The sequence below is a fragment of the Sminthopsis crassicaudata genome, chromosome 4, assembly GCF_048593235.1.
Source record: "Sminthopsis crassicaudata isolate SCR6 chromosome 4, ASM4859323v1, whole genome shotgun sequence".
NCBI classification, from domain to species: domain Eukaryota; kingdom Metazoa; phylum Chordata; class Mammalia; order Dasyuromorphia; family Dasyuridae; genus Sminthopsis; species Sminthopsis crassicaudata.
The window spans coordinates 334,687,222-334,700,090 of NC_133620.1; the positions used below are offsets into that span (position 1 = coordinate 334,687,222).

General features: G+C 36.3%; 1 protein-coding gene across 1 annotated transcript in view; it reads left to right on the forward strand.

The window, feature by feature from the left end:
* Positions 1-12,869, forward strand: part of TTYH2 (tweety family member 2) — an 83,603-nt gene that overhangs the window by 39,257 nt on the left and 31,477 nt on the right. The gene's annotated exons all lie outside the window — the stretch shown is intronic.

The following is a 12,869-nucleotide window of genomic DNA, read 5'->3' on the forward strand; positions in this document are numbered from 1 at the left end:
ACCTGAGTTCAAGTAAGGCTTGAAACACTAGCTGTAGACCCTGGGCAAGTCACTTAACCATGATTGGGAGAGAGACAGAGGGAGAAAAAAGATGGTTGTCAGTGGTGATAATTTGAGTACTTCCTAGAAGGGTTTGAACAAGGCTCTTGTCCTCAAGATATTTACAAAAGTCTTAAGACATCTCTGGAAAGGATGTAAGGATAAAAAGAATTAAGTTAATTTAACAAGCATTTACCTTATTTGCATAAATTCATACCAAGTACTATGCTGTACCATGTTGGTTTGAATTGCTGTTAGGGAAAAGGTAACTTAAGACCTAGAGGGTATTTTACCTGTAAATGTTTAACATCCATACCTCCTTTTCCTCCTCACCTCCTCCAGAAAAATGTATCTCTATCATTTGTTTAAATCTAATTAGAAAAACAATAAATCAATCCTGCTCACACTGAAAATTTAAGTGCCAAATTTGAGCTGGTTCTAATAATACACATCTGTCCCCTCCCTTCTATTCACATAGTCACTACCTGACTTTAGACACTCACTACCCCTCACCTGAAGTATTTCAATAACCTGGCAATAGGTTTCCTGGCCCACAGCCACTTCTCTTATCACTTCATGTGCCCTGCCTCAGAGGAGGCTACTCATAAGATTTTAAACTAGACCATGAATGATGAGAAGAATTTCAGCATTTTAAAGAGGATGTGAAGCATATGGAATTGCATTGTGGCTGGAGTACATGGATAAGGAATACTAGGAGATGATCCTAAAAAAATAATAGGGTGAGAGCTACATGAGGAGGATCTTGAATGCTAGGCCAAAGAGTTTAGTCCTAGGCTCAAAGATTCTCAGTGGCACCTTGTTGCCTAGTGAATAATCAGTGCTATTCTAGAATGATTAATCTGGTAACAGTGGATGGGATGAAGATGTTGAATGAATACACAAATAGGATTAAGTGTTTATATGCAGGACACGGGGTTGAGGAGGGCAGTGAGGGACAAGACTCCCATACAGCTGTGGGGAGGGGTTGTTGAGGTAGCTGGGGGAGATTATGGATTCACTACCTCGAGATAACCTTCCCTGTGACTGCCAAATCCCAAATCCCAGACTCCCTTAAATGCTATTCTGTCATAATCCTGCTTTACAGAAGTTGTGAGTTACAGCTTTCTTTTCCTTTTCCCCTCCCTCTCTATCTCTTCCACCTTCCTACAGGCTGATTCAGAAAAGCCTTTAGTACTTAAAAACATCTTCCAGTGTTCAATCTCAATCCTAAAAGCCTTACCTCCCAAGATGATGTGTACTCTGTCTCTGGTTTTGAGACTAGTGTTGCATTTTTACAGCCCAGCATTCATCATGATCTCCAGATCTGATAGAATGTAAGCTTTTTGAGAGCAGCTGTGTTGTGTTTTTTTTTTTCCATTTAGTCTTTGTATGTAGTAGCTAGGATTTATTAAATGCTTGTTGAGTTGGAGTGAATCAAATTGAATGAAATTATTTCTCCCCTTGGAAAGCTCCCAGTGTAGTGGCAAGACAATATACAATGAAAGCACATATAACAGTACTAAATAAGTAAAGGACATAACTAGTCCGAGCTGTACAGAGAGATTCTACTCTCTCCTTCCAATGCTTGAAAGCTCTCCAGCCTAATGATCTGAAAGCATTTACCGATAATGTTTCAGGATTAATCCCACATTTCTAGATTGGCTACTCCCCAGCCGCTCTCCTAACTGGCCCTTCTTTCCCATTAACACACCTAATGTATCATAAGCAAAAAGAAACTGCTGTACTAAGAGTTCAATCAATCAACAAGCATTTTAAAATAGATTTTTATTGATATTTCCCCATATCTGTATCCCTTCCTTTTCCTAAAGAGCAGTCAGAGTTTACAAAGGTTGGGGAGAGAAGAAACTACTGAGTAAAGCCAATTGACAAATCCAGAAAAAAAAATTTGCTGACCTTAATCATTGTTCCATCCCTGGTCTCTCAACTCCAAAAAGTGAAGAAAACATTTGTATATCTTTTTTTTTTTTTTAATTTTTAAAATGGGGGCAGCTAGGTGGCGCAGTGGATAGAGCACCAGCCTTGAATTCAGGAGGACCGGAGTTCAAATCTGGTCTCAGACACTTAACACTTCCTAGCTGTGTGACCCTGGGCAAGTCACTTAACCCCAGCCCAGGGGCAGGGGGGGGGGTGAAAAATTTTTTTTTTAATTTTTAAATTTAAAAAAAAAAAAGTGTGTGTGTGTGTTTGTGTGTGTGTAAAAAAAAAAGTGTGTGTGTGTGTAAAAAAAAAAGTGTGTGTGTGTGTAAAAAAAAAGTGTGTGTGTGTGTGTGTGTGTGTGTGTGTGTGTGTGTGTTAGTATATTCACATTGTAATACATTATTTTCCTGGCTTTGCTTACTTTACTATCCATTAGTTTATATATGTCTTTACTGCTTCTCAATATTCATTTTACTAAATAAGCATTTACTAAGCATATGCTGTGTGTCAGGTACTGTAACAAGTGCCATGGATACATAAAGATGAAAATTTCCCTGCCCTCATGAAGCTTGTCTTCTATTGGGAAAACTATAAATATATTGTAAGTCTGCTGCTTCTACTGTGATCAAGCAGTATATTCTGATAAGTACTAAAATTGAAATATTATATTTCCTTCATTAGCTATGAAACCTCACCAGTTTCTCTGTGTCTCTCTGTCTCTCTTGCTCTCTCCCTTCTCCCTCAAGGTTATTGGCTATACTATTTATTATCAGTATAGCAAACCAGATATAAAAAAGGTTCCCATTGTATCAATTGTGAGAAACATTGTGGCCAGTTATCTTTATCGCTCAATTCTGAAAACACAAATTTATTGAGTCCTCTTGGCAATCTTTTCTCAAAAATTCTCTCCATGGATTAAATGTACTTCTCTCAGGAAATCAATTCTCTTAATCCTTTTCCTGGAGCCTCTTTTCATCTGTCATAGTTAGCAATCTCTCCAGAGCATCAGTCAAGCTCTTGTTTCTTCAGACTCTTCATAAAATTACATCTGAACTGTTGACAGTTGAATGACAGTTAACAACAGACATTCCAAAGTTCCATTGCTTCTCAAAGATGCAATAACAATACATATTTACATAGAGTTTTTGGAGAAGCTAGTGTTAAATTTCTCCCCACAGTCAAAAAATTTAGTCCCCAAAAATGATTTTAAAATATATCAAATCCACATTAATATTCTACACAACACACTTACCATAATTCAGAGCAACACTTGTCAGGCTGCTTCAAATAGCAGCACTTAAGACCACAGTGCCTGGCACACAGTAGGTGCTTAATAAATATTTATTGATTCAAATAAGGAGAAAAAAAAAGGATATAATGCTAGGTATTGCAATCATAATAATAGCTAAATATAACTACAGTCTCAGGCACTTACTAGCTATGTCACCAAGCAAGTCACTTTCCCTATATGCCTTAGTTTCCTCATCTGTTAAGTGAACTGGAGAAGGAAATGGCAAAGCACTCCAGTATCTTTGCCAAGAAACCCCCTAAGGAAGTCACAGAGTCAGATACAACTGAATAACAATAGCAATACATTCATAATACTGCATATACATTTTTTAAAGCCTAGCAAAATATAATTCAACAGTGAATTATATTTAGTTGAAGAGATAATCATTTCTTCCACAACATCATAATTTAGCTTATTGATAGACTGGCTTCTGTAAGGATTCTTTTCTCACTTGTTGACCTTTCTACATCTGTATGTAAGCCTATTACAGTTTTACTACCAGTATTTCTAAATTCTGGCTGGCTTCTCTGTTCAGGGAGCTCTAGAGCAGAGATTCTAACTTTTGTGTATGGTTTAAGTATCTGACTTAACTATCTGGACTGGATTCTTTTCAGTCCTAAGCAGTTATTTAGTTTCTCCATTCTGTGTCTACTTTAAACAGAACCTTTTTCAGGAACTCCCTGTGCTGACTGGAACAGACACTGTGCTCTATTATTCTTAAGCTGCTATTTTAAAGTAACAGTTTTCTTTGAAACAATTTTTTTTTATAATGTTTCTTTTCTATCAACCCATGGATGTCAGCTGTGCCCATTTCTATGTATCTAAAATAAGAAAATCATGATTTGTTATATATTCATAGGTGCAATGCCTAGCATATATCTTAGATGCTTAATAAATATTTATTGATTGATTATTGATAGACTTTCTACCTTGCTTTCCAATTTCTTCTTTATTTGAGATGCTTCACGTTTCTTATTTTCTATGTGGTACTAAAAGTTCATCTATACTCTCTGATCAGTGGAATTTTTCAGCAAAATACTATTATCTTGCTTCAAATTCCTGATACTAGTATCTCAGTATTGGATCCTTGGAATCCACTTCCTCCAAAACAAAGATATTTTATTCTTGGGGGCATTTGACAAAATTTAACAAGCCACATCATTTACATTTTAACAAAAATGAGTTTTGCCTCTCTGATATCTTTTTTTTTTTCCCCCCCTGAGGCAGGGGTTAAGTGACTTGCCCAGGGTCACACAGCTAGGAAGTGTTAAGTGTCTGAGACCAGATTTGAACTGGGGTCCTCCTGAATTCAGGGCTGGTGCTCTATCCACTGCGCCACCTAGCTGCCCCAATATCTTCTTTAGTTGGAAAAAAAAATTCTAAACCTAGACACCAAAAATAAGCATCTCTGTATACACAGAATACGAAAAGAGGATTCTCTCTGAAACTATGAATCTCCATTTCATTCCACTTGCTTTTTAACATAGAGAAATATATGTTTGTAAAACTAAAATTTACATATTTCTTTCAAAACTTTCCTTTCTTTTGAACTCCTTTATGTTCTCTTCTGTATGCTTCTAAAAATGTTTCAATGACCTTTTTTTCCGTCATTATTGATAAGTGCTCTTTTCTCCAATTAACCAAGAAAAAAACAAAAATGAAAATCCATAGAATGAATAAACATAGTCAAGAAAAAAAGTATATATTTCTTTAATCCTTAATCTATTATCTCTATATGGGGGCCAGTAACATGCTTCATTATGGTCCTCCAGAGGCATGGTCATTGAATTGATAAGACTTCTTAAGTTTTCAGTAATTATTTTTTTACTCTGTAATTATCCTCACATAAATTGTTCTTTTGGTTCTACTTACTTCATTCTGTTTCAGTTCATATACCCAGGATTCTCTAAGATTGTTTTTTTATCATTTCATGTGGTACAGCAATGTTCCATTATATTTATATACCACAGTTTCTTCCACCATTCCTCAGGCACCTCCTTAAATTGTAGTTCTTTGCTTTTATTCCTCCTTTCTCATTTATAACTCTCTCTTCCTTCAGGATGAAAAAGTTTGTTTTGTTTACAGTTATTTCCTCCCAAGTATTATCTTTCCACTTAACCCCTTGGCTTTAATTATTTATATACTAAACTTTGTGTATATATTCAGTCTTCTTTTGTCTATCCCAATAAGTGATCTCTGATTTCATATCTTTTTTCCCAAGTGATAAGTGTGATTTATTAATGCATAACAAATGTAACAAAACTTGTCTAGCTATCATACCTTTAGAAATCTTTATAAGCAGCCTTAAACACTGAAGAAAAAACATATTGTGAGTAGTCAAACCTTATTGTAATAAATTCATATTTATTTTTGTTCAGTCATTTTCCCAGTCATGTCCAATCCTTCATGACCCCATTTGAGATTTTCTTGGCAAAGATACTGGAATGGTTTGTCATTTCCTTCTTCAGCTCACTTGATAAATGAGGAAACCCAAACAGGGTTAAGTGACTTAACCACATCTCACATAGGTATTAAGTATCTGAGGCAAGATTTTAACTCAGGAAGATGAATCTTCTTGACACTAGGTCCAGCACTATTATCTGTTGTACTACTTGGCTACCCAAATAGATTCACATAATTTTGAAAAATTCATATAACCTATTAAAAAAATCCTCTGGTTTTCTGCATTACAAAAAAAAAAAAAAAAAAAAAAACAAACAAACAAACCTCTAATGCCATCACTTTAATAAGTGGCTCTTTCTTAAGTCTGTCCCAGGTTCAACTAGACTAGGCATAATAAAAAAGAATTACAATTGAATACACAGTGTTAAAGAAACAAAAAACCCAAATATAATGATACAAAGATGGCATTTATTTCACTGATGCAAACAATTCCTGTTTTCAAACCAAAGAAAACCATTTTTAGAAATCTCTTTTAAGACATTTTTCTTTAAACCACAATGGCTTTTTGCCTTACCTGAAAATATGACTTTCTTTCAAATCCACATACAGCTAAAAAAAATTTTTAAGCCAATCCAATTCATAATTTGCTTTGTATTTGAGTAGTTATCAATCATTATTTCATGAAGAGTTCAAGGGTGCTACAAATGTCTCTGTTTGATAAGCAAAACAATTCCTTATGCACATGCATGAGTTGGAAATTACTTGTCTTTTCAAAGTATGCAGTTTATCAAAGTATATTGCAACACATTCACGTGTCACTGAAATCAGAGCTGCTACAAGTCCTGTTGTTTTAAGCTGAGACAATATTTATAAGATAAAGACACTTGATTGGCACTTGTATGACCTTTTCATTCAAATTCATATTAGTTTTCTACACTGACTGAAAAATATTTGTGAAAGCTATTGGAATAGAAATTTTTAAAATGATGGGAAGGGTTCAGATAGCCTCTGCCCAGTTCTCAGGCAAGTGGGGAGAGGGTAGCTCATAGAAAGGGGCAGAATGATGATGACAACAGCAGAGGGTAATTGCTCCCAAGGGTGCAGCAGTGCAGCATACAATTGACATGGGCATAGAAGAAATGCATGCTAGTCAGGCAGTGCTTAGCTTCCAACCTGCTACTTCCTTCACTTCTCCACTCCTTTGGCTGCACTGACCCATCTCCATCTCCTGAAGCTGATTCTTTGGGATTTAACTTCTCATGACAACTTACTTTCTTCTTTGGAGTATATCTGTCACTTGTGAGTCCATCCAGGTCAAGAAAAGAAGGGAGAGAGAAAGGAAGGAAGGAAGGAGCTAGTGAGAGAAGGAGAGAAGGAAGGAGGAGAAAGTTGCTTCTTCATGTGTGTTGTGTTAATGATGATTTAGCATCAGGCTATTGTGACCTCTGTTCCTTGGTCTTGGTTTCACAAATAGGGCAATTTTGTCTATATTTCTTTCTTGTAACACACTAATTATACATTTTTATCATCAATTCAGGATTATTCTCTTTCTGTGCTTCTCTAGCCTATACATGAAAGGATGCTGGGGACCTAGATGATGTTGAATCTTACCAAGGCAAATACTGCTGTGCATTCCATTCCAAAAACTACATCCATTACCTTTTTTTTTTTTTCCTGAGGCTGGGTTTAATCAACTTGCCCAGGGTCACACAGCTAGGAAATGTTAAGTGTCTGAGACCAGAATTGAATTCAGGGCTGGTGCTCTATCCACTGTGCCACCTAGCTGCCCCCTAATTTCTTTATTTGTAAAATGAAGGAATTAGATTAGATCATCTCTTAAGATTTTGAGGTCAAGGTCATTTAGTTAACAGCTAAGAGAAAGGCAGAAGGGAAGAGGAGAAAGATAAGAGTGAGAGAAAAGAGGGAGGGAATTTTTCCAGGGTCCCTAAAGATCCCCTAGATGCAAAAGTCTAATAACATTTTTTTCATTCTTCTTTTCTGCCAATGGTTTTTGGATTTATTTACACTACACAGACTAGGAGAGAGCTGGGGGTGGGGCTGGAAGGATGCCACAAGAGATGAGGGAAGAAGGGGCCCCATCACAGCTTCCATCTAATGACCTAATTAAAATCTAGATATACAAAACGAGTGTTCAGTCCTTCCTATAGAGGCTCTGGTGTTCCCAAAGAAGGGAAGCACCCACCCACCCAAAGACTTCAGTTTTCCATAGATTTCTCTTTCTCCTAAAATGCTTTTCATGAACATAGAAAGCTATAAGGGTCCCATAAAATCATCTATATTTTATAGAACCAGAAAAACTGAGGCCCAAAGAACAAAACACAACTATTTAGCATTAGATAGATTACCCAAGGTTATATAGGTAATTAAGTGATGAGACAGCATTTGAATTCAGAGCATCTGGATTTAAAAAATAATTTTCACTTCATAAATCCCCTGCCATAAATGACTCTTGACCCAGTGATACCAAGATCACAGAAAAAACTGCAGTGTTCTCTCTGATGCTTCTGTACCATATCTGTCTTCAGTGTTGTTTTTCATACTTCAAACTGAAAATCTCTTGGGTTTTTTTCCCCTTTCCTAAGAGATTGATGTGTTTTCAGTATTTCATGTTAAAACACTTCTAAATCATTTTACAAGAGTATACATTTGAATTTAGTTTCCCAAAATCAATGTTGCAGTTACTTTTTTCAGTCAAAACCTGTCATAATATTTTATGAGAAAAAAAAAGAGAGAGACAATGAAAGAGAAACATACAGAGGGAGGGAAGGAATAAGAGAAGGAAAGGAAGGGAGAGAGGGAAAGGGAGAGAAAGGGAAAGAGAAGGAGAGGGGGAGAGAGGGAGAATGAGCACAAGAAATACAGAGATATGAACAGATGAAGGGTAGGACTATGGGTTAGGAACATTTGGGTTCAAACTCCACCTTTGCTACTAAATAGCTATATCACCAAGAATAAGTTATGTAATCTCTGAGTTATGTATGACAGGCAACTCCCTAACATTATTTTCATTCAATAAATTAAATGTATTCTTTTTTTTACCTCAAATCTATCCCTCCTCCAAATTCCCATTATTGCCATCCTTTTATCCATCCATGTTCTAATCACTTTCTAATTAGTGCCCTTGTTCTAGTCATCTAGGTTTTGGTCATCCCATCCTTTCAGTCATCAGTGTCCTAATCCTGCATCACCTCACGATGTCCAGTCAATTGTCAAATCTTGATGCTTCTCCCTTCACCATATCCCTCTACTGATTCATTTCTTCTCTCCACTCATAGTGCCCTAGTTCAGGCCTTCATCACTTCTTGCCTGGATTGTTGCAATAGTCTCTAACCACAGTCTCTCCCCACTCCAAATCACCTTTAACACAATTAAAAATGTTTCTAATCATCGTCAGTTTGTTGTGAATTTTAGGGTTTTGCTGGAGTAAATATGAACATATTTACCAGGCAGTCATCTAAGCAAGAGGTTGGACATCAGGATTTTCCTTAAGTATTGGCTGATTGTCACTATGTTCCCTATGGGGCCTAAGACAAAAAATAAATTTCTCTGGCTTTTAAAGCTTTTCACTGCCTATTCTAACCTCCAAATTATACATTATAACCTTTTTTCTCAATGAGTAAGAGAGAAGATGGAGGGAGGAAGGAAATTTGGAAATGAAAATAAAATTGCATTTTTAAAAATTCCCACTTCTAAAAGTAAAAAAGCTTAACTCAAGCTTTACCTCCTATATAAAACCTTTCCTAACACCACCCCCTCTCCAATCTAAGGTTTTTCTGTTCAGCTAGATTATGAACTTCTCTAGGGAAGGGGACACTTTCACTTTTGTCCTTGAATTCCTGACACATAGCAGTAAGTACTTAATAAATGCTTGTTGACTGGTTGATGAATTCGAATGTATTTGTGTACACACAAACATAACATAAAGATCAGGAGCAAAATTTATTATGTAAAGTAAAAAAAAAAAAAGCCTGGGTAGTAATCATAATCTCAGACTAAGTTAGCTTTAAAATAGATTTAATCAAAAGAGAAAAATAAGGAAACTGCACTATACATCAGCCCTATTAATCAATATTGTTTTAGACTATAAAACTATGGAAAGACTTAGACTTATGAAGGATGATGTTATCCACCTTCAGAGTAAAAGGACAAACAAGCATAGTACAGTCTTACATAGATGCATATGATATATGATTATAGATATCTATGTATGATTATGTTTGTATGTATATATACACATATGCACATGTTTATATGTATAAATAGGTGTGAATATATGTGTTCATGTGTATAGGTACATATTCATATACATATATATATACATACATACATACATATGTACTTAATTGTGGCCTTTTGGGGGGAAGAAAAAAGAAAAATGAAAAAGTGCACAGTGAGTCCATTTGTGATATGCTTGGGTAAAGGAAGTTTCATGTTGATGAAATTATATAAGGAGAACCGCCAAATGATTATAAATAGATCTCACTTTTAGCTACAATGATTTCTTGGAGTTCACACTGCAAAATAAATCCTGCTTATAGAAATAACATATATTTGAGGATTGTTTCTGACCAAGGGTAAATCCTAGATATAACCAACAACTAGATCAAAATTATAGGTGACCCAAAGGGCAACAGAAAGAGGCATGGTAGATAGGCTGTAAAGCCTACTGAACTGTACTTGCATTTGCTTGCAACACATTGTATGTCATCAACAAAGGTCTGTACACCCAGAAATGGAGGCAGGCCAGTCAGATTAAGGGATAGATGAGATGAGGAGACTAAAAGTTATATAGGTGTTTGTGGCCTGTTTCCTCAGTGACTTATTACAGAAACTAGAGGCATGGGTTAGTATGTTTAGTTACCGCCAGGAGATCAAATCTCCAGTAAAGAATTCTGTTAATCACCCAGGTTCTGCTTTCTTCCTTCTCAAAGACTTCTGGATATTGTATGAATTTTTGGTACATTCTATTTTAGACAGGGATACCGACAATAATCCCTCTTTTATCTACTATTTGAAATAAATTTCTATGCCTCCTTTGTTATATACTTAGGTTGGCTCACTCAATAAATAGTGAGTGCAATAAACTAGTTGGAGAGAACACCTCTTTGATTCCTTTTCCTCAGCTGCTATACTCCTTTCCCAGTCAATAACAAAAGCAATCATAGTTTCTATATTATGTATAGTTTTAAAACAACCTTGTATAATAGTATATAATCATTACTATGCCTATTAAAGAGATGGAGAAATGGAGAGAAAGTTAATTTATTTAGAATTACAGACTGGGTAGTAGAGAAAGCAAAACAAACTTTTTTGTTTGTAGTTTCTCTACCTTGCCCCTATCTCAGCTTGTACTGCAATCCCTACCCTGTCTGTAGCCTTCTTTATGGCTGAAGCAGTAGTCTGATCTATCAAGGTTGGATTACAAGAAATGACATATCCAAGAAGAGCCTTTCCTATTAATAGTTCCCAGGAATAGGCCTGACCAATGACAGAATATCACATCCCCTATTCCTTGCCCAATCCTAAGGTACTCCATACCCAATTTACTTCCTCCTTAAACTTACTCACACACATGCAAACTATATGTATACAAATTATATATGCTACACATATACACACACTTAGGCGTGCACACATGCAAACACATATATATATACACGCATAATTATGCATACACACATACATACATAAACCTTGTGTTTTTTTGTTCTTTCAGTTGAGCTCCCTTGCCAGTGAATGCAATAAATCATCACTGGTATTTATGGTATTGGGTTTTGTTTTTGTTTTGGGATTATTGATTCATTCAAAGCTACTTAAAAAAAAAGTTGACAATAAATATTTTTATATTTCTGAACTGTGAACTCATAAGTGTTTCCTGATTTTAAGAGCAAACACAAAGAATAAAAACAAGTGAATAGTGAAAAGAAAGGTCAAAGAATTAAGCGATTACAAGGTAATTCATAGCAGGATCAGAGCTGGGGAGACCACTCAGGTTGTTCTCTGTGAATTTCCTGATTGCCTGGATCATTTAAAAACACCACATACCATAATAAGACACTTCACCTGGGAACTAATTTACAAATACCTCATTGAGGAAGAAGTGTTGTTTGAAAGAACAGAGACCTTAATGAGAAAAGAGGCCTGAAAGCAAGGAGACTGAAAGGAAATCAAACTGAGGCTATTAAGGACCAAAGCAAGATTTCCTGGGGCAAAGAGAGACAGAAACAGAGAGACAGAGATAGAAAGAAATGAGAGAGAGCCAGAGTGAGCTGGCTGTCATGAATAATGATAGGTGACCAGGCTGAAATTTGACATAACATTGCAGAGAGATCTCATAGGTTACATAGGAAGCTTTTCTTGGAAATACCATATTCTAGGTCAAACTTAGCAAGTCTGTTAATAAGGACAGAGTGACTGTGGGACTGGCAGGTACCTGAGTTAGAAAGGATGAGTAGCTTAATGGAAAGTCTTAGAGGTCCACTTTTGATTTGGCACAATGTTAGAAGGAAATTCAGCCTGAAAAAACTAGAAAGATAATTTGATATTGGTGGGATGCCATGTGAAGAGTCCGTTGACTTTAGTTTATGTGAAAACAGCTAAAGAAATGTCTATAGAATTCAGCAACAGTCTGAGGTAGGAGATTAAGAGGGAACAAATATGCAATCACTTGATACAGAACCCAGAAATAAGCTGGAATCCAGCTGATCTTGATCTATATTAGCCTAAATCACTTTTGAAAAGTTAATGGATGGGGGCAGCTAGGTGGTGCAGTGGATAGAGCACCAGCCTTGAATTCAGGAGGACCCGAGTTCAAATGTGGTCTCACTTCCTAGCTGTGTGACCCTGGGCAAGTCACTTAACCCAGCCTCAGGGGGGGAAAAAAAAAAAGAAAGAAATTAAAGGGGGCAGCTAGGTAGTGCAGTGTATAGCCCACCAACCCTGAAGTTAGGAGGGCCTGAGTTCAAATCTGGCTTTAGACACTTAACACTTCCTAGCTGTGTGACCTTGGGCAAGTCACTTAACCCCCAAAGATGTTGGGTCCCAAGATCCTAGAATGATTAAGGCCAGATGAGGAATTTGGCAATCAGGCAGAAAGAAATGAGGTGAAAGGGTTGAACACAAAAGTTAATTAATTTGCTTAGAATTTTCTAGGACAGGGGCCATAGGCAGCTAGATG